Source organism: Panulirus ornatus, chromosome 42 (genome assembly GCF_036320965.1).
Source record: "Panulirus ornatus isolate Po-2019 chromosome 42, ASM3632096v1, whole genome shotgun sequence".
NCBI lineage: Eukaryota > Metazoa > Arthropoda > Malacostraca > Decapoda > Palinuridae > Panulirus > Panulirus ornatus.
In genome coordinates this window covers 8686072-8711997 of record NC_092265.1, presented here as the reverse complement: position 1 = coordinate 8711997, position 25926 = coordinate 8686072, and the positions used below count along the sequence as shown (strand labels likewise).

Here is a 25926-nt window from a genome sequence, read left to right as displayed (position 1 = left end):
TTCATACTGTCTGCCTTTATTTATTCCCATCGCCACCTCGCCACACATGGAATAACAAACCCCTCCCCCCTCATGTGTGCAAGGTAGCGCTAGGAAAAGACAACAAAGGCCCCATTCGTTCACACTCAGTCTCTAGCTGTCGTGTAATAATGCACCGAAACCACAGCTCCCTTTCCACATCCAGGCCCCACACACAACTTTCCATGGTTTACCCCAGACGTTTCACATGCCCTGGTTCAATCCATTGACAGCACGTCGACCCCGGTATACCACATCGTTCCAATTCACTCTTATCCTTGCACGCCTTTCACCCTCCTGCATGTTCAGGCCCTGATCACTTAAAATCTTTTTCACTCCATCTTTCCACCTCCAATTAGGTCTCTCGCTTCTCCTCGTTTTCCACCTCAGACACATATATCCTCTTTGTCAATGTTTCCTCACTCATTCTCTCCATGTGACCAAACCATTTCAAAACACCCTCTTCTGCTCTCTCAACCACACACTTTTTATTACCACACATTTCTCTTATCCTATTATTACTTACTCAATCAAACCACCTCACACCACATATTGTCCTCAAACATCTCATTTCCAGCACATCCACTCTCCTGCACACAACTCTATCCATAGCCCACGCCTCGCAACCATACAACCTTTTTGGAACCACTATTCCTTCAAACATGGCCATTTTTGCTTTCCGAGATAATGTTCTCGACTTCCACACATTCTTCAAGGCTCCTAGAATTATTGCCCCCTCCCCCACCCTATGATTCACTTCTGCTTCCATGGTTCCATCCGCTGCCAAATCCACTCCCAGATATCTAAAACACTTCGCTTCCTCCAGTTTTTCTCCATTCAAACTCACCTCCTAATTAACTTGACCCTCAACCCTACTGTACCTAATAACCTTGCTCTTATTCACATTTACTCTCAACTTTCTTCTTTCACACACTTTACCAAACTCAGTCACCCGCTTCTGCAGTTTCTCACATGAATCAGCCACCAACGCTGTATCATCAGCGAACAACAACTGACTCACTTCCCAAGCTCTCTCATCCACAACAGACTGCATACTTGCCCCTCTTTCCAAAACTCTTGAATTAACCTCCCTAACAACTCCATCCAGAGACAAATTAAACAACCATGGAGACACACCCCTGTCGCAAATTATGTGCATAAGACAAGGGAATAAATGGTAACTTAAGTGAAGGGGGCTAATGGGGAGGTGATGACAAGTAGTGGTGATGTGAGGAGATGGAGTGAGTATTTTTAAAGTTTGTTAAATGAATTTGATGATAGAGTGGCAGATATAGGGTGTTTTGGTCGAGGTGGTGTGCAGAGTGAGAGGGAAAATTATTTGGTAAACAGAGAAGAGGTAGTAAAAGCTTTGCGGAAGATGAAAGCCAGCAAGGCAGCGGGTTTGGATGGTATTGCAGTGGAATTTATTAAAAAAAGGGAGTGACTGTATTGTTGACTGGTTAGTAAGGTTATTTAATGTATGTATGATTCATGGTGAGGTGCCTGAGCATTGGCGGAATGCTTGCATAGTGCCAATGTACAAAGGCAAAGGGGATAAGAGTGAGTGCTCAAATTAAAGAGGTATAAGTTTGTTGAGTATTCCTGGTAAATTATATGGGAGGGTATTGATTGAGAGGGTGAAGGCATGTCCAGAGCATTTTGAAACCACACTGCTCTTCCTTAATGGAAGAGCAGTGTGGTTTCAAAAGTGGTAGAGAATGTGTGAATCAGGTGTTTGCTTTGAAGAATGTATGTGAGAAATACTTAGAAAAACAAATGGATTTGTATGTAGCATTTATGGATCTGGAGAAGGCTTATGATAGAGTTCATAGAGATGCTCTGTGGAAGGTTTTAAGATTATATGGTGTGGGAGGCAAGTTGTTAGAAGCAGTGAAAAGTTTTTATCGAGGATGTAAGGCATGTGTACGTGTAGGAAGAGAGGAAAGTGATTGGTTCTCGGTGAATGTAGGTTTGTGGCAGGGGTGTGTGATGTCTCCATGGTTGTTTAATTTGTTTATGGATGTGATTGTTAGGGAGGTGAATGCAAGAGTTTTGGAAAGAGGGGCAAGTGTGCAGTCTGTTGTGGATGAGAGAGCTTGGGAAGTGAGTCAGTTGTTGTTTGCTGATGGTACAGTGCTGGTGGCTGATTCATGTAAGAAACTGCAGAAGCTGGTGGCTGAGTTTGGTAAAGTGTGTGAAAGAAGAAAGTTAAGAGTAAATGTGAATAAGAGCAAGGTTATAAGGTACAGTAGGGTTGAGGGTCAAGTCAATTGGGAGGTAAGTTTGAATGGAGAAAAACTGGAGGAAGTAAAGTGTTTTAGATATCTGGGAGGGGATTTGGCAGTGGATGGAACCATGGAAGCGGAAGTGAATCATAGGGTGGGGGAGGGGGCAAAAATCCTGGGAGCCTTGAAGAATGTGTGGCAGTCGAGAACATTGTCTTGGAAAGCAAAAACGGATATGTTTGAAGGAATAGTGGTTCTAACAATGTTGTATGGTTGCGAGGTGTGGGCTATGGATAGATTTGTGTGCAGGAGGGTGGATGTGCTGGAAAGGAGATGCTTGAGGACAATATGTGGTGTGAGGTGGTTTGATCGAGTAAGTAATGTAAGGGTAAGAGAGATGTCTGGAAATAAAAAGAGTGTGGTTGAGAGAGCAGAAGAGGGTGTTTTGAAATGGTTTGGTCACATGGAGAGAATGAGTGAGGAAAGATTGACCAAGAGGATATATGTGTCAGAGGTGGAGGGAACGAGGAGAAGTGGGAGACCAAATTGGAGGTGGAAAGATGGAGTGAAAAGGATTTTGAGTGATCGGGGCTTGAACATGCAGGAGGGTGAAAGGCGTGTAAGGAATAGAGTGAATTGGAACGATGTGGTGTACTGGGGTCGACATGCTGGCAATGGATTGAACCAGGGCATGTGAAGCATCTGGGGTAAACCATGGAAAGTTGTGTGGGGCCTGGATTTGGAAAGGGAGCTGTGGTTTCGGTGCATTATTACATGACAGCTAGAGACTGAGTGTGAACGAATGGGGCCTTTGTTGTCTTTTCCTAGCGCTACGTCGCACACATGTGTGGCGAGGTGGCGATGGGAACAAATATAGGCAGACAGTATGAATTATGTACATGTGTATATATGTACATGTCTGTGTGTGTATATATATGTGTACATTTAGATATATAGGTATGTATATTTGCGTGTGTGGACGTGTATGTATATACATGTGTATGTGGGCGGGTTGGGCCATTCTTTAGTCTGTCTCCTTGCGCTACCTCGCTAACGCGTGAGACAGCGACAAAGCAAAATAAAGAAAAAATAATATATATATATATATATATATATATATATATATATATATATATATATATATATATATATATATATATATATATATATATGTATGTATATAATATATATATATATATATATATATATATATATATATATATATATATATATATATATATATATATATATATATCATTATCTTGTGGAGGCTAAGGTGAAGATTTGTATGGGTTTTCAGAAAAGAAGAGTGAATGTTGGGGTGAAGAGGGTGGTGAGAGTAAGTGAGCTTGGGAAGGAGACTTGTGTGAGGAAGTACCAGGAGAGACTGAGTACAGAATGGAAAAAGGTGAGAACAATAGAAGTAAGGGGAGTGGGGGAGGAATGGGATGTATTTAGGGAGTCAGTGATGGATTGCGCAAAAGATGCTTGTGGCATGAGAAGAGTGGGAGGTGGTTTGATTAGAAAGGGTAGTGAGTGGTGGGATGAAGAAGTAAGATTATTAGTGAAAGAGAAGAGAGAGGCATTTGGACGATTTTTGCAGGGAAAAAATGCAATTGAGTGGGAGATGTATAAAAGAAAGAGACAGGAGGTCAAGAGAAAGGTGCAAGAGGTGAAAAAAGGGCAAATGAGAGTTGGGGTGAGAGAGTATCATTAAATTTTAGGGAGAATAAAAAGATGTTCTGGAAGGAGGTAAATAAAGTGCGTAAGACAAGGGAGCAAATGGGAACTTCAGTGAAGGGCGCAAATGGGGAGGTGATAACTAGTGGTGATGTGAGAAGGAGAAGGAGTGAGTATTTTGAAGGTTTGTTGAATGTGTTTGATGATAGAGTGGCAGATATAGGGTGTTTTGGTCGAGGTGGTGTGCAAAGTGAGAGGGTTAGGGAAAATTATTTGGTAAACAGAGAAGAGGTAGTAAAAGCTTTGCGGAAGATGAAAGCCGGCAAGGCAGCAGGTTTGGATGGTATTGCAGTGGAATTTATTAAAAAAGGGGGTGACTGTATTATTGACTGGTTGGTAAGGTTATTTAATGTATGTATGACTCATGGTGAGGTGCCTGAGGATTGGCGGAATGCGTGCATAGTACCATTGTACAAAGGCAAAGGGAATAAGAGTGAGTGCTCAAATTTCAGAGGTATAAGTTTGTTGAGTATTCCTGGTAAATTATATGGGAGGGTATTGATTGAGAGGGTGAAGGCATGTACAGAGCATCAGATTGGGGAAGAGCAGTGTGGTTTGAGAAGTGGTAGAGGATGTGTGGATCAGGTGTTTGCTTTGAAGAATGTATGTGAGAAATACTTAGAAAAGCAAATTTGTATGTAGCATTTATGGATCTGGAGAGGGCATATGATAGAGTTGATAGAGATGCTCTTTGGAAGGTATTAAGAATATATGGTGTGGGAGGCAAGTTGTTAGAAGCAGTGAAAAGTTTTTATCGAGGATGTAAGGCATGTGTACGTGTAGGAAGAGAGGAAAATGATTGGTTCTCAGTGAATGTAGGTTTGCGGCAGGGGTGTGTGATGTCTCCATGGTTGTTTAATTTGTTTATGGATGGGGTTGTTAGGGAGGTGAATGCAAGAGTTTTGGAAAGAGGGGCAAGTATGAAGTCTGTTGTGGATGAGAGAGCTTGGGAAGTGAGTCAGTTGTTGTTCGCTGATGATACAGTGCTGGTGGCTGATTCATGTGAGAAACTGCAGAAGCTGGTGACTGAGTTTGGTAAAGTGTGTGAAAGAAGAAAGTTAAGAGTAAATGTGAATAAGAGCAAGGTTATTAGGTACAGTAGGGTTGAGGGTCAAGTCAATTGGGAGGTAAGTTTGAATGGAGAAAAACTGGAGGAAGTAAAGTGTTTTAGATATCTGGGAGTGGATCTGGCAGCGGATGGAACCATGGAAGCGGAAGTGGATCATAGGGTGGGGGAGGGGGCGAAAATCCTGGGAGCCTTAAAGAATGTGTGGAAGTCGAGAACATTATCTCGGAAAGCAAAAATGGGTATGTTTGAAGGAATAGTGGTTCCAACAATGTTGTATGGTTGCGAGGCGCGGGATATGGATAGAGTTGTGCGCAGTAGGGTGGATGTGCTGGAAATGAGATGTTTGAGGACAATGTGTGGTGTGAGGTGGTTTGATCAAGTAAGTAACGTAAGGGTAAGAGAGATGTGTGGAAATAAAAAGAGCGTGGTTGAGAGAGCAGAAGAGGGTGTTTTGAAATGGTTTGGGCACATGGAGAGAATGAGTGAGGAAAGATTGACCAAGAGGATATATGTGTCGGAGGTGGAGGGAACGAGGAGAAGAGGGAGACCAAATTGGAGGTGGAAAGATGGAGTGAAAAAGATTTTGTGTGATCGGGGCCTGAACATGCAGGAGGGTGAAAGGAGGGCAAGGAATGGAGTGAATTGGATAGATGTGGTATACTGGGGTTGACGTGCTGTCAGTGGATTGAATCAGGGCATGTGAAGCGTCTGGGGTAAACCATGGAAAGCTGTGTCGGTATGTATATTTGCGTGTGTGGAAGTGTATGTATATACATGTGTATGGGGGTGGGTTATGCCATTTCTTTCGTCTGTTTCCTTGCGGTACCTCGCAAACGCGGGAGACAGCAACAAAGCAGAAAAAAAATATATATATATATATATATATATATATATATATATATATATATATATATATATATATTTATTTATTTTTTTTTTTTATTATACTTTGTTGCTGTCTCCCGCGTTTGTGAGGTAGCGCAAGGAAACAGACGAAAGAAATGGGCCCCCCCCCCCATACACATGTATATACATACGTCCACACACGCAAATATACATACCTACACAGCTTTCCATGGTTTACCCCAGACGCTTCACATGCCCTGCTTCAATCCACTGACAGCAAGTCAACCCCGGTATACCACATTGCTCCAATTCACTCTATTCCTTGCCCTCCTTTCACCCTCCTGCATGCTCAGGCCCCGATCACACAAAATCTTTTTCACTCCATCTTTCCACCTCCAATTTGGTCTCCCTCTTCTCCTTGTTCCCTCCACCTCCGACACATATATCCTCTTGGTCAATCTTTCCTCGCTCATCCTCTCCATGTGCCCAAACCACTTCAAAACACCCTCTTCTGCTCTCTCAACCACGCTCTTTTTATTTCCACACATCTCTCTTACCCTTACGTTACTCACTCGATCAAACCACCTCACACCACACATTGTCCTCAAACATCTCATTTCCAGCACATCCATCCTCCTGCGCACAACTCTATCCATAGCCCACGCCTCGCAACCATACAACATTGTTGGAACCACTATTCCTTCAAACATACCCATTTTTGCTTTCCCAGATAATGTTCTCGACTACCACACATTCTTCAAGGCCCCCAGGATTTTCGCCCCCTCCCCCACCCTATGATCCACTTCCGCTTCCATGGTTCCATCCGCTGCCAGATCCACTCCCAGATATCTAAAACACTTCACTTCCTCCAGTTTTTCTCCATTCAAACTCACCTCCCAATTGACTTGACCCTCAACCCTACTGTACCTATTAACCTTGCTCTTATTCACATTTACTCTTAACTTTCTTCTTCCACACACTTTTCCAAACTCAGTCACCAGCTTCTGCAGTTTCTCACATGAATCAGCCACCAGCGCTGTATCATCAGCGAACAACAACTGACTCACTTCCCAAGCTCTCTCATCCCCAACAGACTTCATACTTGCCCCTCTTTCCAAAACTCTTGCATTTACCTCCCTAACAACCCCATCCATAAACAAATTAAACAACCATGGAGACATCACACACCCCTGCCGCAAACCTACATTCACTGAGAACCAATCACTTTCCTCTCTTCCTACACGTACACGTGCCTTACATCCTCGATAAAAACTTTTCACTGCTTCTAACAACTTTCCTCCCACACCATATATTCTTAATACCTTCCACAGAGCATCTCTATCAACTCTATCATATGCCTTCTCCAGATCCATAAATGCTACATACAAATCCATTTGCTTTTCTAAGTATTTCTCACATACATTCTTCAAAGCAAACACCTGATCCACACATCCTCTACCACTTCTGAAACCACACTGCTCTTCCCCAATCTGATGCTCTGTACATGCCTTCACCCTCTCAATCAATACCCTCCCATATAATTTACCAGGAATACTCAACAAACTTATACCTCTGTAATTTGAGCACTCACTCTTATCCCCTTTGCCTTTGTACAATGGCACTATGCATGCATTCCGCCAATCCTCAGGCACCTCACCATGAGTCATACATACATTAGATAACCTTACCAACCAGTCAACAATACAGTCACCCCCTTTTTTAATAAATTCCACTGCAATATCATCCAAACCTGCTGCCTTACCGGCTTTCATCTTCCGCAAAGCTTTCACTACCTCTTCTCTGTTTACCAAATCATTTTCCCTAACCCTCTCACTTTGCACACCACCTCGACCAAAACACCCTATATCTGCCACTCTATCATCAAACACATTCAACAAACCTTCAAAATACTCACTCCATCTCCTTCTCACATCACCACTACTTGTTATCACCTCCCCACTTGCGCCCTTCACCGAAGTTCCCATTTGCTCCCTTGTCTTACGCACTTTATTTACCTCCTTCCAGAACATCTTTTATATATATATATATGTATGTACATCTATATATATATATATATATGTATGTATGTATATATATATATATATATATATATATATATATATATATATATATATATATATATATATATATATATGTTTCTATTTTTTTATATATTATACTTTGTCACTGTCTCCCGCATTAGCGAGGTAGCGCAATGAAACAGATGGAGGAATGGCCCAACCCACCCTAATCCACACACCCACATATGCATACCTATACATTTCGATATTTATTCATTTATTGTACTTTGTCACTGTTTCCCGAGTTAGCGAGGTAGCGCAAGGAAACAGACGAGAGAATGGCCCAACCCACCTACATACACATGTATATACATACACGTCCACACATGCACATATACATACCTATAAATCCCAACAGATACACACAGACTTATACATATATCCACATGTACATAATTCATACTGTCTGCCATTATTCATTCCCGTCGCCACCCCGACACACATAAAGTGAAAACCCCCTCCCCCCACATGTGTGCGAGGTAGCGCTAGGAAAAGACAACAAAGGCCGCATTTGTTCACACTCAGTCTCTAGCTGTCATGTAATAATGCACTGAAACCACAGCTCCCTTTCCACATCCAGGCCCCACAGAACTTTCAATGGTTTACCCCAGACGCTTCACATGCCCTGGTTCAATCCATTGACAGCACGTCGACCCCGGTATACCACATTGTTCCAATTCACTCTATTCCTTGCACGCCTTTCACCCTCCTGCATGTTCAGGCCCCGATCCCTCAAAATCTTTTTCACTCCTTCTTTCCACCTCCAATTTGGTCTCCCACTTCTCCTCATTCCCTCCACCTCTGACACATGTATCCTCTTGGTCAATCTTTCCTCACTCATTCTCTCCATGTGACCAAACCATTTTAAAACACCCTCTTCTGCTCTCTCAACCACACTCTTTTTATTTCCACACATCTCTCTCACCCTTACATTACTTACTCGATCAAACCACCTCACACCACACATTGTCCTCAAACATCTCATTTCCAGCACATCCGCCCTCCTGCGCACAACTCTATCCATAGCCCACGCCTCGCAATCATACAACGTTGTTGGAAAAACTATTCCTTCAAACATACCCATTTTTGCTTTCCAAGATAATGTTCTCGACTTCCAAACATTCTTCAAGGCTCCCAGAACTTTCACCCCCTCCTCCACCCTATGATTCACTTTCGTTTCCATGGTTCCATCCGCTGCCAGATCCACTCCCAGATATCTAAAACACTTTACTTCCTCCAGTTTTTCTCCATTCAAACTTACCTCCCAATTGCCTTGACCCTCAACCCTACTGTGCCCAATAGCCTTGCTCTTATTCACATTTACTCTTAACTTTCTTCTTTCACACACTTTACCAAATTCAGTCACCAGCTTCTGCAGTTTCTCACATGAATCAGCCACCAGTGCTGTACCATCAGCGAACAACAACTGACTCGCTTCCCAAGCTCTCTCATCCACAACAGACTGCATACTTGCCCCTCTTTCCAAAACTCTTGTATTCACCTCCCTAACAACCCCTTCCATAAACAAATTAAACAACCATGGAGACATCACACACCCCTGCAGCAAACCTACATTTACTGAGAACCAATCACTTTCCTCTCTTCCTACACATACACATGCCTTAAATCCTCGATAAAAACTTTTCACTGCTTCTAACAACGTGCCTCCCACACCATATATTCTTAATACCTTCCACAGAGCATCTCTATCAACTCTATCAAATGCCTTCTCCAGATCCATAGATACTACATACAAATCCATTTGCTTTTCTAAGTATTTCTCACATACATTCTTCAAAGCAAACACCTGATTCACACATCCTCTACCACTTCTGAAACCACACTGCTCTTCCCCAATCTGATGCTCTGTACATGCCTTCACCCTCTCAATCAATACCCTCCCATATAATTTACCAGGAATACTCAACAAACTTATACCTCTGTAGTTTTGAGCACTCACTCTTATTCCCTTTGTACAATGGCACTATGCAAGCATTCCGCCAATCCTCAGGCACCTCACCATGAATCATACACACATTAAATAACCTTACCAACCAGTCAACAATACAGTCACTCCCTTTTTTAATAAATTCCACTGCAATACCATCCAGACCTGCTTCCTTGCCGGCTTTAATCTTTCACAAAGCTTTTACTACCTCTTCTCTGTTTACTAAATCATTTTCCCTAACCCTCTAACTTTGCACACCACCTCGACCAAAACACCTTATATCTGCCACTCTATCATCAAACACATTCAACAAACCTTCAAAATACTCACTCCATCTCCTTCTCACACCACCACTACTTGTTATCACCTCCCCATTTGCCCCCTTCACTGAAGTTCGCATTTGCTCCCTTGTATTATGCACTTTATTTACCTCCTTCCAAAACATCTTTTTATTCTCCCTGAAATTTAATGACACTCTCTCACCTCAACTCTCATTTGCCCTCTTTTTCACCTCTTGCACCTTTCTTTTGACCTCTTGCCTCTTTCTTTTATACATCTCCCACCCATTTGCATTTTTTCCCTGCAAAAATCGTCCAAATGCCTCTCTCTTCTCTTTCACTAATAATCTTACTTCTTCATCCCACCACTCACTACCCTTATTAATGAACCCACCTCCCACGCTTCTCATGCCACAAGCATCTTTTGCGCAAGCCATCACCGCTTCCATGAATACATCCCATTCCTCCCCCACTCTCCTTACAGTAGCTACTTTGTTCTCACCTTTTTCCATTCTGTACTCAGTCTCTCCTGGTACTTCCTCACACAAGTCTCCTTCCCAAGCTCACTTACTCTCACCACTCTCTTCACCCCAACATTCTCTCTTCTTTTCTGAAAACCCCTAGAAATCTTCACCTTCGCCTCCATCAGATAATGATCGGACATCCCTCCAGTTGCACCTCTCAGCACATTAACATCCAGAAGTCTCTCATGCACCTATCAGTTAACACGTAATCCAATAATGCTCTGGCCATCTCTCCTACTTACATATGTATACTTACGTACATCTCGCTTTTTAAACCAGGTATTCCCAATCACCAGTCCTTTTTCAGCGCATAAATCTACAAGCTCTTCACCATATATATTTATATTTATTATTTATTTTGCTTTGTCGCTGTCTCCCGCGTTAGCGAGGTAGCGCAAGGAAACAGACGAAAGAATGGCCCAACCTGCCCACATACACATGTATATACATACACGTCCACACACGCAAATATACATACCTGTACATCTCAATGTACACATATATATACACACACAGACATATACATATATACACATGTACATAATTCATACTGTCTGCCTTTATTTGTTCCCATCGCCACCTCGCCACACATGGAATAACAACCCCCTCCCCCCTCATGTGTGCGAGGTAGTGCTAGGAAGGACACCAAAGGCCCCATTCGTTCACACTCAGTCTCTAGCTGTCATGTAATAATGTACCGAAACCAAAGCTCCCTTTCCACATCCAGGCCCCCCACACTTTCCATGGTTTACCCCAGACGCTTCACGTGCCCTGGTTCAATCCATTGACAGCACGTCAACCCCGGTATACCACATTGTTCCAATTCACTCTATTCTTTGCACGCCTTTCACCCTCCTGCATGTTCAGGCCCCGATCACACAAAATCTTTTTCACTCCATCTTTCCACCTCCAATTTGGTCTCCCACTTCTCCTCGTTCCCTCCACCTCTGACACATATATTCTCTTGGTCAATCTTTCCCCACTCATTCTCTCCATGTGACCAAACCATTTCAAAACACCGTCTTCTGCTCTCTCAACCACACTCTTTTTATTTCCACACATCTCTCTCACCCTTGCATTACTTACTCGATCAAACCACCTCACACCACATATTGTCCTCAAACATCTCATTTCCAGCACATCCACCCTCCTGCGCACAACTCTATCCATAGCCCATGCCTCGCAACCATACAGCATTGTTGGAACCACTATTCCTTCAAACATACCCATTTTTGCTTTCCAAGATAATGTTCTCATCTTCCAAACATTCTTCAAGGCTCCCAGAATTTTCGCCCCCTCCCCCACCCTATGATTCACTTCCACTTCCATGGTTCCATCCGCTGCCAGATCCACTCCCAAATATCTAGAACACTTTACTAACCCCAATTTTTCTCCATTCAAACTTACCTCCCAATTGACTGGACCCTCAACCCTACTGTACCTAATAACCTTGCTCTTATTCACATTTACTCTTAACTTTCTTCTTTCACACACTTTACCAAACTCAGTCACCAGCTTCTGCAGTTTTATACATGAATCAGCCACCAATGCTGTATCATCAGCGAACAACAACTGACTCACTTCCCAAGCGCTCTCATCCACAACAGACTTCATACTTGCCCCTCTTTCCAAAACTCTTGCATTCACCTCCCTAACAACCCCATCCATAAACAAATTAAACAACCATTGAGACATCACACACCCCTGCCGCAAACCTACATTCACTGAGAACCAATCACTTTCCTCTCTTCCTACATGTACACTTGCCTTACATCCTCGATAAAAACTTTTCACTGCTTCTAACAACTTGCCTCCCACACCATATATTCTTAAAACCTTCCACAGAGCATCTCTATCAACTCTATCATATGCCTTCTCCAGATCCATAAATGCTACATACAAATCCATTTGTTTTTCTAAGTATTTCTCACGTACATTCTTCAAAGCAAACACCTGATCCACACATCCTCTACCACTTCTGAAACCACACTGCTCTTCCCCAATCTGATGCGCTGTACATGCCTTCACCCTCTCAATCAATACCCTCCCATATAATTTACCAGGAATACTCAACAAACTTATACCTCTGTAGTTTGAGCACTCACTCTTATCCCCTTTGCCTTTGTACAATGGCACTATGCAAGCATTCTGCCAATCCTCAGGCACCTCACCATGAATCATGCATACATTAGATAACCTTACCAGCCAGTCAACAATAGTCACCCCCTTTTTTAATAAATTCCATTGCAATACCATCCAAACCTGCTGCTTTGCCGGCTTTCATCTTACATAAAGCTTTTACTACCTCTTCTCTATTTACCAAATCATTTTCCCTAACCCTCTCGCTTTGCACACCACCTCGACCAAAACACCCTATGTCTGCCACTCTATCATCAAACACATTCAACAAACCTTCAAAATACTCACTCCATCTCCTTCTCACATCACCACTACTTGTTATCACCTCCCCATTAGCCCCCTTCACTGAAGTTCCCATTTGCTCCCTTGTCTTACGCACTTTATTTGCCTCCTTCCAAAACATCTTTTTATTCTCCCTGAAATTTAATGATACTTTCTCACCCCAACTCTCACTTGCCCTCTTTTTCACCTCTTGCACCTTTCTCTTGACCTCCTGCCTCTTTCTTTTATACCTCTCCCACTCATTTGCATTTTTTCCCTGCAAAAATTGTTCAAATGCCTCTCTCTTCTCTTTCACTAATAATCTTACTTCTTCATCCTACCACTCACTACCTTTTCTAATCAACCCACCTCCCACACTTCTCATGCCACAAGCATCTTTTGCACAAGCCATCACTGCTTCCCTAAATACATCCCATTCCTCCCCCACTCCCCTTATATATATATATATATATATATATATATATATATATATATATATATATATACATACATACATACATACATACATACATACATACATATATATATATATCTTTTTCTTTCTTTCAAACTATTCGCCATTTCCCGCATTAGCAAGGTAGCGTTAAGAACAGAGGACTGGGCCTCTGAGGGAATATCCTCACCTGGCCCCCTTCTCTGTTCCTTCTTTTGGAAAATTAAAAATAAGAGGGGAGGATTTCCAGCCCCCCGCTCCCTCCCCTTTTAGTTGCCTTTTACGACATGCAGGGAATACGTGGGAAGTATTCTTTCTCCCCTATCCCCAGGGATATATATATATATATATATATATATATTTTTTCAAACTATTCGCCATTTCCTGCGTTAGCGAGGTAGCGTTAAGAACAGAGAACTGGGCCACTGAGGGAATATCCTCACCTGGCCCCCTTCTCTGTTCCTTCTTTTGGAAAATTAAAAAAAAAAAATTGAGAGGGGAGGATTTCCAGCCCCCCGCTCCCTCCCCTTTTAGTCGCCTTCTACGACACGCAGGGAATATGTGGGAAGTATTCTTTCTCCCCTATCCCCAGGGATAATATATATATATATTATTGTGCGCAGGAGGATGGATGTGCTGGAAATGAGATGTTTGAGGACAATGTGTGGTGTGAGGTGGTTTGATCGAGTAAGTAACGTAAGGGTAAGAGAGATGTGTGGAAATAAAAAGAGCGTGGTTGAGAGAGCAGAAGAGGGTGTTTTGAAATGGTTTGGGCACATGGAGAGAATGAGTGAGGAAAGATTGACCAAGAGGATATATGTGTCGGAGGTGGAGGGAACGAGGAGAAGAGGGAGACCAAATTGGAGGTGGAAAGATGGAGTGAAAAAGATTTTGTGTGATCGGGGCCTGAACATGCAGGAGGGTGTAAGGAGGGCAAGGAATAGAGTGAATTGGAGCGATGTGGTATACAGGGGTTGACGTGCTGTCAGTGGAGTGAATCAAGGCATGTGAGGCGTCTGGGGTGGACCATGGAAAGCTGTGTAGGTATGTATATTTGCGTGTGTGGACATGTGTATGTACATGTGTATGGGGGGGGGGGTTGGGCCATTTCTTTCGTCTGTTTCCTTGCGCTACCTCGCAAACGCGGGAGACAGCGACAAAGTATAAAAAAAAAAAAAAAAAAAAAAAAAAAAAAAAAATATATATATATATATATATATATATATATATATATATATATATATATATATATATATATATATATATATATATATATGGGCATGTTAAGAAGATCATGAGAGGCAAGTGTTTTGGGAGCAGCTGAGTGAGGTGCCTGAGGATTGGCGGAATGCTTGCATAGTGCCATTATACAAAGGCAAAGAGGATAAAAGTGAGTGCTCAAGTTACAGAGGTATAAGTTCGTTGAGTATTCCTGGGAAATTATATGTGATGGTATTGATTGAGAGGGTGAAGGCATGTACAGAGCATCAGATTGGGGAAGAGCAGTGTGGTTTCAAAAGTGGTAGAGGGTGTGTGGATCAGGTGTTTGCTTTGAAGAATGTATGTGAGAAATACTTAGAAAAGCAAATGGATTTGTATGTAGCATTTATGGATCTGGAGAAGGCATATGATAGAGTTGATAGAGATGCTCTATGGAGGGTATTTAGAATATATGGTGTGGGAGGCAAGTTGTTAGAAGCAGTGAAAAGTTTTTATCGAGGATGTAAGGCATGTGTATGTGTAGGAAGAGAGGAAAATATTTGGTTCTCAGTGAATGTTGGTTTGCGGCAGGGGTGTGTGATGTCTCCATGGTTGTTTAATTTGTTTATGGATGGGGTTGTTAGGGAGGTGAATGCAAGAGTTTTGGAATGAGGGGCAAGTATGCAGTCTTTTGTGGATGAGAGAGCTTGGGAAGTGAGTCAGTTGTTGTTCACTGACGATACAGTGCTGGTGGCTGATTCGTGTGAGAAACTGCAGAAGCTGGTGACTGAGTTTGGTAAAGTGTGTGAAAGAAGAAAGTTAAGAGTAAATGTGAATAAGAGCAAATTTATTAGGTACAGTAGGGTTGAGGGTCAAGTCAATTGGGAGGTAAGTTTGAATGGAGAAAAACTGGAGGAAGTAAAGTGTTTTAGATATCTGGGAGTGGATCTGGCAGCGGATGGAACCATGGAAGCGGAAGTGAATCATATGGTGGGGGAGGGGGCGAAAATCCTGGGAGCTTTGAAGAATGTGTGGAAGTCGAGAACATTATCTCGGAAAGCAAAAATGGGTATGTTTGAAGGAATAGTGATTCCAACAATGTTGTATGGTTGCGAGGCGTGGGCTATGGATAGAGTTGTGCGCAAGAGGGTGGATGTGCTGGAAATGAGATGTTTGAGGACAATGTGTGGTGTGAGGTGGTTTCATCGAGTAAGTAATGTAAAGGTAAGAGAGATGTGTGGAAATAAAAAGAGCGTGGTTGAGAGAGCAGAAGAGGGTGTTTTGAAATGGTTTGGGCACAAGGAGAGAATGAGTGAGGAGAGATTGACCAAGAGGATATATGTGTCGGAGGTGGAGGGAACGAGGAGAAGTGGGAGACCAAATTGGAGGTGGAAAGATGGAGTGAAGTGAAGTGTTTTAAATGTCTGGGAGTGGATTTGGCAGTGGGTGGAACCATGGAAGTGGAAGTGAATCATAGGGTGGGGAAGGGGGCGAGAGTTCTGGGAGCATTGAAGAATGTGTGGAAGTCGAGAACATTATTTCAGAAAGCAAAAATGGGTATGTTTGAAGGAATAGTGGTTCCAACAATGTTATGTGGTTGCGAGGTATGGGCTAAAGATAGAGTTGTGTGGAGGAGGATGGATGTGCTGAAAATGAGATATTTGAGGACAGTATGTGGTGTGAGGTGGTTTGATTAAGTAATAATAGGGTAAGGGAGATGTTTGGTTGAGAAAGCAGAAGAGGGTGTTTTGAAATGGTTTGGTCACATGGAGAGAATGAGTGAGGAAAGACTGACAAAGAGGATATATGTGTCTGAGTTGGAGGGAACAAGAAGTGGGAGACCTAATTGGAGGTGGAAAGATGGGATGAAAAAGATTTTGAGTGATCGGGGCCTGAACATGCAGGAGGGTGAAAGGCGTGCAAGGAATAGAGTGAATTGGAACGATGTGGTATACCGGGGTCTACGTGCTGTCAATGGATTGAACCAGGGCATGTGAAGCGTCTGGGGTAAAACATGACAGCTAGAGACTGAGTGTGAACGAATGTGGTCTTTGTTGTCTTTTCGTAGCGCTACCTCGTGCACATGCAGGGGGAGGGGGTTGTTATTTCATGTGTGGTGGGGTGGTGATGGGAATGAATAAAGGCAGACCGTATGAATTATGTACATGTGTATATGTCTGTGTGTATATATATATGTATATGTTGAGATGTATAGCTATGTATTTTTGCGTGTGTGGACGTGTATGTATATACATGTGTATGTGGGTGGGTTGGGCCATTCTTTCGTCTGTTTCCTTGCGCTACCTCGCTAACGCGGGAGACAGCGACAAAGTGAAATAAATAGAAATAAATAAAAAATAGATATATATATATATATATATATATATATATATATATATAGTAAGGCACAGTGGTTGGAAAAGAAGGCAAATTCGAATTGTGGTTGGTAAATACCAGTAGATTTTAGGGAGGATAAAAGATGTATTAGATGGTTGATATTGTCCAAAATAAAAGAAGAGTACAATTAGGAACATCATTGAAGGGGGCAAAAGCGGAAGTGGTAACAGGTAGTGATAGAGTGAGTATCTTAAAGGACAGTTGAATGTGTTTGATGATAGGATGGCAGATGTAGGATGTTTGGGTTTGGGTGGTATATTAAGTGGTTGCTTTGGTTTTGTTTTGTTTGGTGAAGAGGTGGTGAAAGCCATACTTAGGATGAAATGTAGCAATGCTGCTGAAGTGGATGGTATTGCTATAAAATTTATTCAGAAAGGGTGGATGGATGACTATTATGTTGATTGGATTGTTAGGATTTTCAAAGAATGTATGAATCATGATGAGGTGCTTGAGGATTGGAAGAATGCATGTATAGTGCCATTGTATAAAGGCAAGGGGATAAAGGTGAATGTTCAGACAACTTAGTAAGTTTTTTGAGAGGGTGGTTAAGGTATGTACTGAGCATTAGATTGTGGGGAGCAGTGTGTTTTCAGAAGTGATAGAAGATGTATGGATTAGATATATGCTTTAAAGAATGTTTGAGAAATACTTAGAGAAACAGATAGATTTGTTTGTGGAACTTATGGATCTGGAAAAAGCATACAATTGGGTTAATATAGATGCTTTTGGAAGGTCTGTAGAATATATGGTGTGGGAGGAAAGTTACTAGAAGCAGTGAGAAATTTTTATAAAGTGTGTAAGGTGGCTGTGATGGATGATATGAATACGAAGGTGGAATATGATGAAATTGATGAAGTAGTTGGTAAATGGGGAGTACCTGGAATAAATAAGAATGGAAGTTATCTTGTGGAAGAATCAGAGAGGGACAGAGAGAGAACCGATTGTGCTCAATTCTTTGCAATAGCAGTAGACCCCTCCCACCCAAACCATGCTACAACTAACCACCAATTCCCAAGTAGAAGAAAAAGTTAAGGCTTGCCTCACACTGACAAGACACAAACACTGAAATAACCTGACAAGTACTATATACTGACTTCCCAATAGCCTTAAACTCCAACCCTTCAGAAATACATGCACCAGAAAACAGACTCCCCAGACAAACATGAGTCACACTTTTTTGCGAGCACTCTGGATATCACCCATCACTATAGTACTACATACAGTGTTTTAACATATCTCATGACCATTCATGTCCATGATGTAAATACTGTGAAGACACCAAGCACTACTACTCAATTGCCTTGCACTCTTTGCTGAAGGATGCACGGATTTGAAAACTTTTCATGACCCGTAGTTCTGATGAGTGGATGTGGCCACCTTTCTGTGTGTTGCAGGAGCTTTATAAACACTGAAGGAAGTCTTGGAACAGGAAGTACTGTGCCTACAAAAAGCTCTCACACACTCCCAACCCCAAGTACACAAACATAAACAAAAAAGTCGCACTTATGTTTTAGTACACTGGTGTTTCTCCATTGGCCTTGATTACCATCTGCATACATCTGGGCATAGAATTAGCAAGGTTCCACAAGTACTCTAGTTTCATGTTTTGGGTCCATAGGGTCTTGACCTCTTAACTGAGGTGAGGCACTGATGAGGTATTGCAGGGAGCAAGTTTGACTTATTCCTTGCTCCAGCAGTTTGTGATTGGGTTAAGGTCTGTAGAGTTCTCTGGCCATTTAGTACTTTTACTTGATTTTTTTGTGTGATTACCAATTCATCACCTTTCTAGCCTTATGGTAGGAGGCACTATTGTATATAGTGACCATACCCATGAACCTCATCAAAAGGAAACATATGGTCCTCTAGCATCTTAATGTGTTGCATTCCATTTATTTCAGTGTTTTTAGGTAAGAAGCACAACTTTTCCCTACACATTGCCCCACTGTAGCATCCCCAGATCATCACATTCTGGATATTTCACCATCTTCACTCTGAAACGAGTCATACCAGCGGGCAGCCTCCGGCCTCCTCACCCTCCCCTGCTTTGACTGAACACATATGAAGGAACTTTCATCAAAGACCATCACCTTACTGTACTACTACTCACTCCATTCCTATTATTTCTTTGCAAATGCATGTTGTTTGCACCTGATAAGCTGGAGCTTGGCAGCTGACCTGTGGGGGGAATATGAGGGCCCTTTTGCAGGTAATAAATTGTTTTTCAAGAGATGTTTTGTAGAAGTTTTTGATGGGTTTTCATCTTAGGAGGTTATCTGTAGATCTAAAAGTCTTCCTTAAATGGCCAGGGATAAGTTTTGGTGGTGGAATGACATTGTCAGGGAAACCACGAGCACTGGTGAGCAGCTGCTTGATTGTGTTTTCTGAGTGCCCAGTATACCTAGAGTTCTCACGTGTACCCACATTTTCTTGCTTCCAGGTGAGAATTCAGGCCTTCTCAGAAAGGTAAAAGCCAGCCATCATCAGGCACAGAAGGGAAAATGCAGCACCCAAAAGTGAAATCCCCAAGATGAAGTGGCAGCCAGGAGGAGTAAAGGAAGAACAAACTTCCCTAAAGATACCACAAGGCATATTCAGGTGGGTTGATGACCAGATGTGCAATAATTTCACCCTGAGAGCGTTATATGCTTGTACCTGCACTAAATCTAAGCCATATATCACCATTTGAAACGTGGGGATGGGCAAGGTGTTTTGCAAACATTGTAATTATATACTTAATTCCTGCCCCAGAAGTCCCTTCTATTCTTAGAAGGTTCCTGCAGCACTCAGGAAGGTACCCATGTTCATTGGTCAGCACCACAGGTCATAATGTTTTGTGATGTGTGTGCAAAGGTGCAATGCAATTGGAAGTGTTCAGTGTCTTCTTTATGATAACTTCATTGTGGGCATGAAGGATCTTGGTATATGAAGTTCTGTAGAGATGGATGATGATCAAAATATAAGCAGGAGAGTGTGACTCATGTTTGTGTGGGCATTGTGGTTTCTGGTGGGCTGGAGTTCAAAACTTAGAAGGAAGGTTTTCTGTTCAGTGTTTTTCATGTTATTTCAGTGTGTATTTGTTCTGTTAGTGTTATATTTCTTGAGGGTAGTGGGATTTGTGAGTAGAGGTTAGGGAAGTGTGAGGCATTGGTTAGCTTTTTATTTCTGCTTGGGGATTTGCTGGTTAATTATATGCTGATGCATAGAATTGGGTGCCAAGAATGTTGTGATGGGTCTATTGTGGATTTTTTTTTGTCATTTTGAAGATGTTAAGTGTTTGTAGTTGTTCGACAGCCAGTAATTGTTCTGAGTACTCTGTTTTGTGTGGTTGTAGCTCTCTTTTGTTTACTTTTGAGATGATGGATGACCAGGGAGGTGCGGCATAGTTTAACATAGAGCAAATGAATTGTTCATATAAGATGCTGGATACCTATTCTTGTCCAGATCTGGTGCCAATTAGTGCTCTTAGGGTATTTAGTTTGTGTTGCTTTTGTACTTATGTTATTGGTGTGGAAAGTGAATGTAATGCATATGTCATATGCGATGCCTAGAATGGTTGGTGTTTTGTTCTATGGGAAAGGCAATCCATTCAAGGTGACTGGGGAGTGTAAGCTGGATTCGTGTCTGGCTGGGGTTAAAAGAGTGATTGAAGACTTCTGTAGAGATGGAGACATTCTCATATGGGTGAACCATTGTTCCAGTTGTTTAGTGTCATAGAAACCCTTGCTAGAAAAATGTCTGTCTACTCTGATGTACATGTAAATAGGCTGAAGCCATATTATGGTAGTGTTGAGAGTTTGTGTATAGTGAACACTAATATAAACAATCCTGGAAATTTCAAAATAGATGTACAACCAAAATGTGTTAATATTCATAAGTTCAATTAGACCCATCCTCTAAGTTGTCTCATCTCCCACAGCATCATGTCCAGGATGTTGTGAAGTTGCATTCACTGATCGAGCACCACATCACACTACTGCCTGGTACATCCACAGTTAAACAAGTACCTTTACAGGATGAATCCACTCAAGAGGGAGAAATTGATAAAGGAAGCGAACTACTTGCCATGGCATCATCTTATGTAGCACAGTTACAATGGGTGGGCCTCTTCATGAGTGCTTGTGCTCAAGTCTGATGGAACCTACAGGATATGTACAGACTTCAGGAAAGTGGATCTTAATATCTCATCCAGATTCCTTTCCATTGCCATGTATTGAGGACATCCTAGATAATATGAGACAAGCCCAGTTTGTCACCAAGCTGGACTTATTTAATTGATATTTCCAGAATTTACTCTTAGAGAAAGCCAAAAGAATGTCAGTCTTTGTAACACCTGAAGGGCTGTGACAATATTGGATGATGGCTTTTGGACTTTGAAATGCTCCTGCTATGTTTCAACAAGCAGTGAATGTGGTGATGGTTGGACCAGTTCATACTTATCTGGATGAGTTGGTTTTCATTGGTAGTATCTAGGAAAAACACAAAAAAGCACTATTTGGCCATCTTGAGGGAATCAGCTTCACTGTCAACCTGGCTTAAAGTGAATTTGGGCACACCAAACTCACTTTTGTTGACCATGTGGTAGGCTAGGGGATGATTATTCCACATCCATTTTAAAGAGGAGACACATAAAGGGGAAACAAAATTTGATTGCAAAAGCTGTCTAGAATTTTGTAAGTTTCATCAGTTACTTCATGAACTTTTAAACGTAGGAGGGGGATGTTGCACGTGTCTGCCTCTGCTAGGTTTCCCCATGCTTGTAATGTAACAGCAGGGCTTCTGTCAGCCCTGGTGGGATGATTTAAAGCTTTAACCTTGTTTCTATGTTATGTTACATTTTCATGTTACTTTTTTATTATTATTTATTTATTTTATTATACTTTGTCACTGTCTCCCGCGTTAGCAAGGTAGCGCAAGGAAACAGATGAAAGAATGGCCCAACCCACCCACATACACATGTATATACATACACGTCCACACTTGCACATATACAAACCTATACACATCAACGTATACATATATATACGCACAGACATATACATATATACACATGTACCCAATTCATACTGTCTGCCCTTATTCATTCCCATTGCCACCCTCCCACACATGAAATAACAAACCCCTCCCCCCACATGTGTGCTAGGTAGCGCTAGGAAAAGACAACAAAGGCCACATTTGTTCGCACTCAGTCTCTAGCTGTCATGTATAATGCACTGAAACCACAGCTCCCTTTCCACAATCAGGCCCCAAAGAACTTTCCATGGTGTACCCCAGATGCTTCACATGCCCAGGTTCAATCCATTGACAATACGTTGACCCCGGTGTACCACATCGTTCCAATTCACTCTATTCCTTGCATGCCTTTCACCCTCCTGCATGTTCAGGCCCCGATTACTCAAAATCTTTTTCACTCCATCTTTCGACCTCCAATTTGGTCTCCCTCGTTCCCTCCACCTCTGACACATGTATCCTCTTTGTCAATCTTTCCTCATTCATTCTCTCCATGTGACCAAATCATTTCAAAATACCCTTTTCTGCTCTCTCAACCACACTCTTTTTATTACCACACATCTCTCTTACCCTTTCATTACTTACTCGATCAAACCACCTCACACCACATATTGTCCCCAAACATCTCATTTCCAGCACATCCACCCTCCTGCGCATAACTCCATGTATAGCCCACGCCTCGCAACCATATAACATTGTTGGAACCACTATTCGTTCAAACATACCCATTTTTGCTTTCCAAGATAATGTTCTCGACTTCCACACACTTTTCAACGCTCCAGAACTTTCGCCCCCTCCCCAACCCTGTGATTCACTTCCGCTTCCATGGTTCCATCCGCTGCCAAATCCACTCTCAGATATCTAAAACACTTCACTTCCTACAGTTTTTCTCCATTCAAACTTACCTCCCAATTGACTTTTCCCTAACCCCTACTGTACCAAACTTACCTCCCAGTTGACATGTCCCTCAACCCTACTGTACCTAATAACCTTGCTCTTACTCACATTTACTCTCAGCTTTCTTCTTTCACACACTTTACCAAACTCAGTCACTGGCTTCTGCAGTTTCTCATCCGAATCAGCCACCAGCACTGTATCATCAGTGAACAACAACTGACTCACTTCCCAAGCTCTCTCATCCACAACAGATTGCATACTTGCCCCTCTTTCCAAAACTCTTGCATTCACCTCCCTAACAACCCCATCCATAAACAAATTAAACAACCATGGAGACATCACGCACCCCTGCTGCAAACCAACATTCACTGAGAATCAATCACTTTCCCACTCTTCCTACACGTACACATGCCTTACATCCTTGATAAAAACTTTTCACTGCTTCTAACATTGCACCTCCCACACCATATATTCTTAATACCTTCCACAGAACATCTCTATCATATGCCTTCTCCAGATCCATAAATACTACATACAAATCCATTTGCTTTTCTAAGTATTTCTCGCATACATTCTTCAAAGCAAACACCTGATCCACACGTCCTCTACCACGTCTGAAACCACACTGCTCTTCCCCAATCTGATGTTCTGTACATGCCTTCACCCTCTCAATCAATACCCAACCATATAATTTCCCAGGAATACTTGACAAACTTATACCTCTGTAATTTGAGCACTCACTTTTATCCCCTTTGCCTTTGTACAATGGTACTATGCAAGCATTCAGCCAATTCCCAGGCACTTCACCATGAGTCATTATTATTTTTTTATATTATTATTATTTTGCTTTGTCGCTGTTTCCCGCATTAGCGAGGTAGCGCAAGGAAACAGACGAAAGAATGGCCCAACCCACCCTCATACACATGTATATACATACATGTCCACACATGCAAATATACATACCTATACAACTCAATGTATACATATATATACACACAGACATATACATATATACACATGTACATAATTCATACTGTCTGCCTTTATTCATTCCCATTGCCACCCCGCCACACATGGAATAACAACCCCCTAGTGAGGTAGCACTAGGAAAAGACAAAGGCCCCATTTGTTCACACTCAGTCTCTAGCTGTCATGTAATAATGCACCGAAACCACAGCTCATGGTCATGCTCACCATGAGTCATACATACATTAAATAAGCTTGCCAGCCAGTCAACAATACAGTGACCCTCTTTTTTTAAATTCCACTGCAATACCATCCAAACCCGCTGGCTTTCATCTTCCGAAAAGATTTTACTACCTCTTCTCTGTTTACCAAATCATTCTCCCTAACTCTCTCACTTTGCATACCACCTTGACCAAAACACCCTATATCTGCCACTCTATCATCAAACACATTGAACAAACCTTCAAAATTCTCACTCCATCTCCTCACATCATCACTACTTATTATCACCTCCCCATTAGCCCCTTTCACTGATGTTTCCATTTGTTCCCTTGTTTTACGCACTTTATTTACCTCCTTCCAGAACGTCTTTTTATTCTCCCTAAAATTTAATGATACTCTCTCACCCCAACTCTCATTTGCCCTCTATTTCACTTCTTGCAGTGATGGTTTTTTTTTTTTATTATATAACCAAATTATATTTTGTACATAGTCTAATATTGGAAGTATAGTTCATTATTATTTTGAAATTTGAAACATTGGTATTGGTTCTGAACTAATGATGGTTCAACTTTGTTGTATTAAGAAGTAATGCAGTTGTGTTTTGTAACCCACACAGCAACTAGAGGCTAAGATGTTTATCTTTTTGAATTCTGTTTGATGTACATGTATAGAGTATATATCTTATGCTTAATCATTTCCAAACGTGAAATGGATAACACCTCACCCCATTTCACTGTATCCTGTGCATGCCTTTCACCCCAAGCACTCAAAATATTTTTCACTCCATACTTCCATCTGCATTATCCCTGGGGATAGGGGATTAAGAATACTTCCCACGTATTCCCTGCGTGTCGTAGAAGGCGACTAATGGGGGGGGGGGGGGGGGGGGGGGGGAATCCTCCCCTCTTTTTTTTTAATTTTCCAGAAGAAGGAACAGAGGGGGGGGCCAGGTGAGGATATTCCAAAAAAGGCCCAGTCCTCTGTTCTTAATGCTACCTCGCTAATGCGGGAAATGGCGAATAGTTTAAGAAAAGAAATCCTTATGTACTCCTTTGTTTTCCCACATCAGCTTCTTAACATTCCATGTATTTTATTTTCTTCCCTCCTTTGCTGAACTTCCACTGGTCCAGTCCTGTTAGGTAATCTACCGTATGCCTTTTATCTTCCACAGCATTTCTAATGTCTTCTCCCCACCTTGCATTGCCCTTTTTATTCCTATATCTTGCAATATTGTATTCAAAACCATGTGTTAATGTGAAACATTCATTTGTATGGATTCTTTATTTCTTAAAACTAGTTACATTCAATGTACATTTCTTTAAAACTTTGCTTACTAAATATCACAAGCCTCTTGCACATCGATAGTATCATGCACTACAAATATTTTGGTAAATTATTGCAACTTGCAGAAAATCCTAAGACTTGCTCTTTGGTATCCTTTTCTTGTACTTTTTATAAGCAATTCTTTTTTTATGGTCAGACCACCTCAGTTGGACCTTTGGTTTGTGTATATTTACATTTCTTTGGTTACTACTAGCAGCATTTTTCTAATTCATCTCGCTTGCCAATGCATTTACTTATTTCTTCCTAACACCATACCTCCACTTACTTCTCCCTGATCCTCATCCCCACAAGAACTGCAAAATGGTCAACC

The 25926-nt window shown here is 41.8% G+C and overlaps 1 protein-coding gene and 1 long non-coding RNA gene across 3 annotated transcripts in view; one reads left to right on the top strand and one right to left on the bottom strand.

Moving 5' to 3' along the window:
• Positions 1-25131, top strand: part of LOC139761889 (uncharacterized) — a 48160-nt gene extending 23029 nt beyond the window's left edge. For both annotated transcript variants that reach the window (XR_011715634.1, XR_011715633.1), the window contains 2 exons: positions 19618-19775; positions 21097-25131. This is a non-coding gene — a long non-coding RNA (uncharacterized lncRNA). The remainder of the gene's footprint in view (positions 1-19617; positions 19776-21096) is intronic.
• Positions 1-25926, bottom strand: part of LOC139761891 (uncharacterized) — a 237616-nt gene that overhangs the window by 171126 nt on the left and 40564 nt on the right. The window lies entirely within an intron of this gene.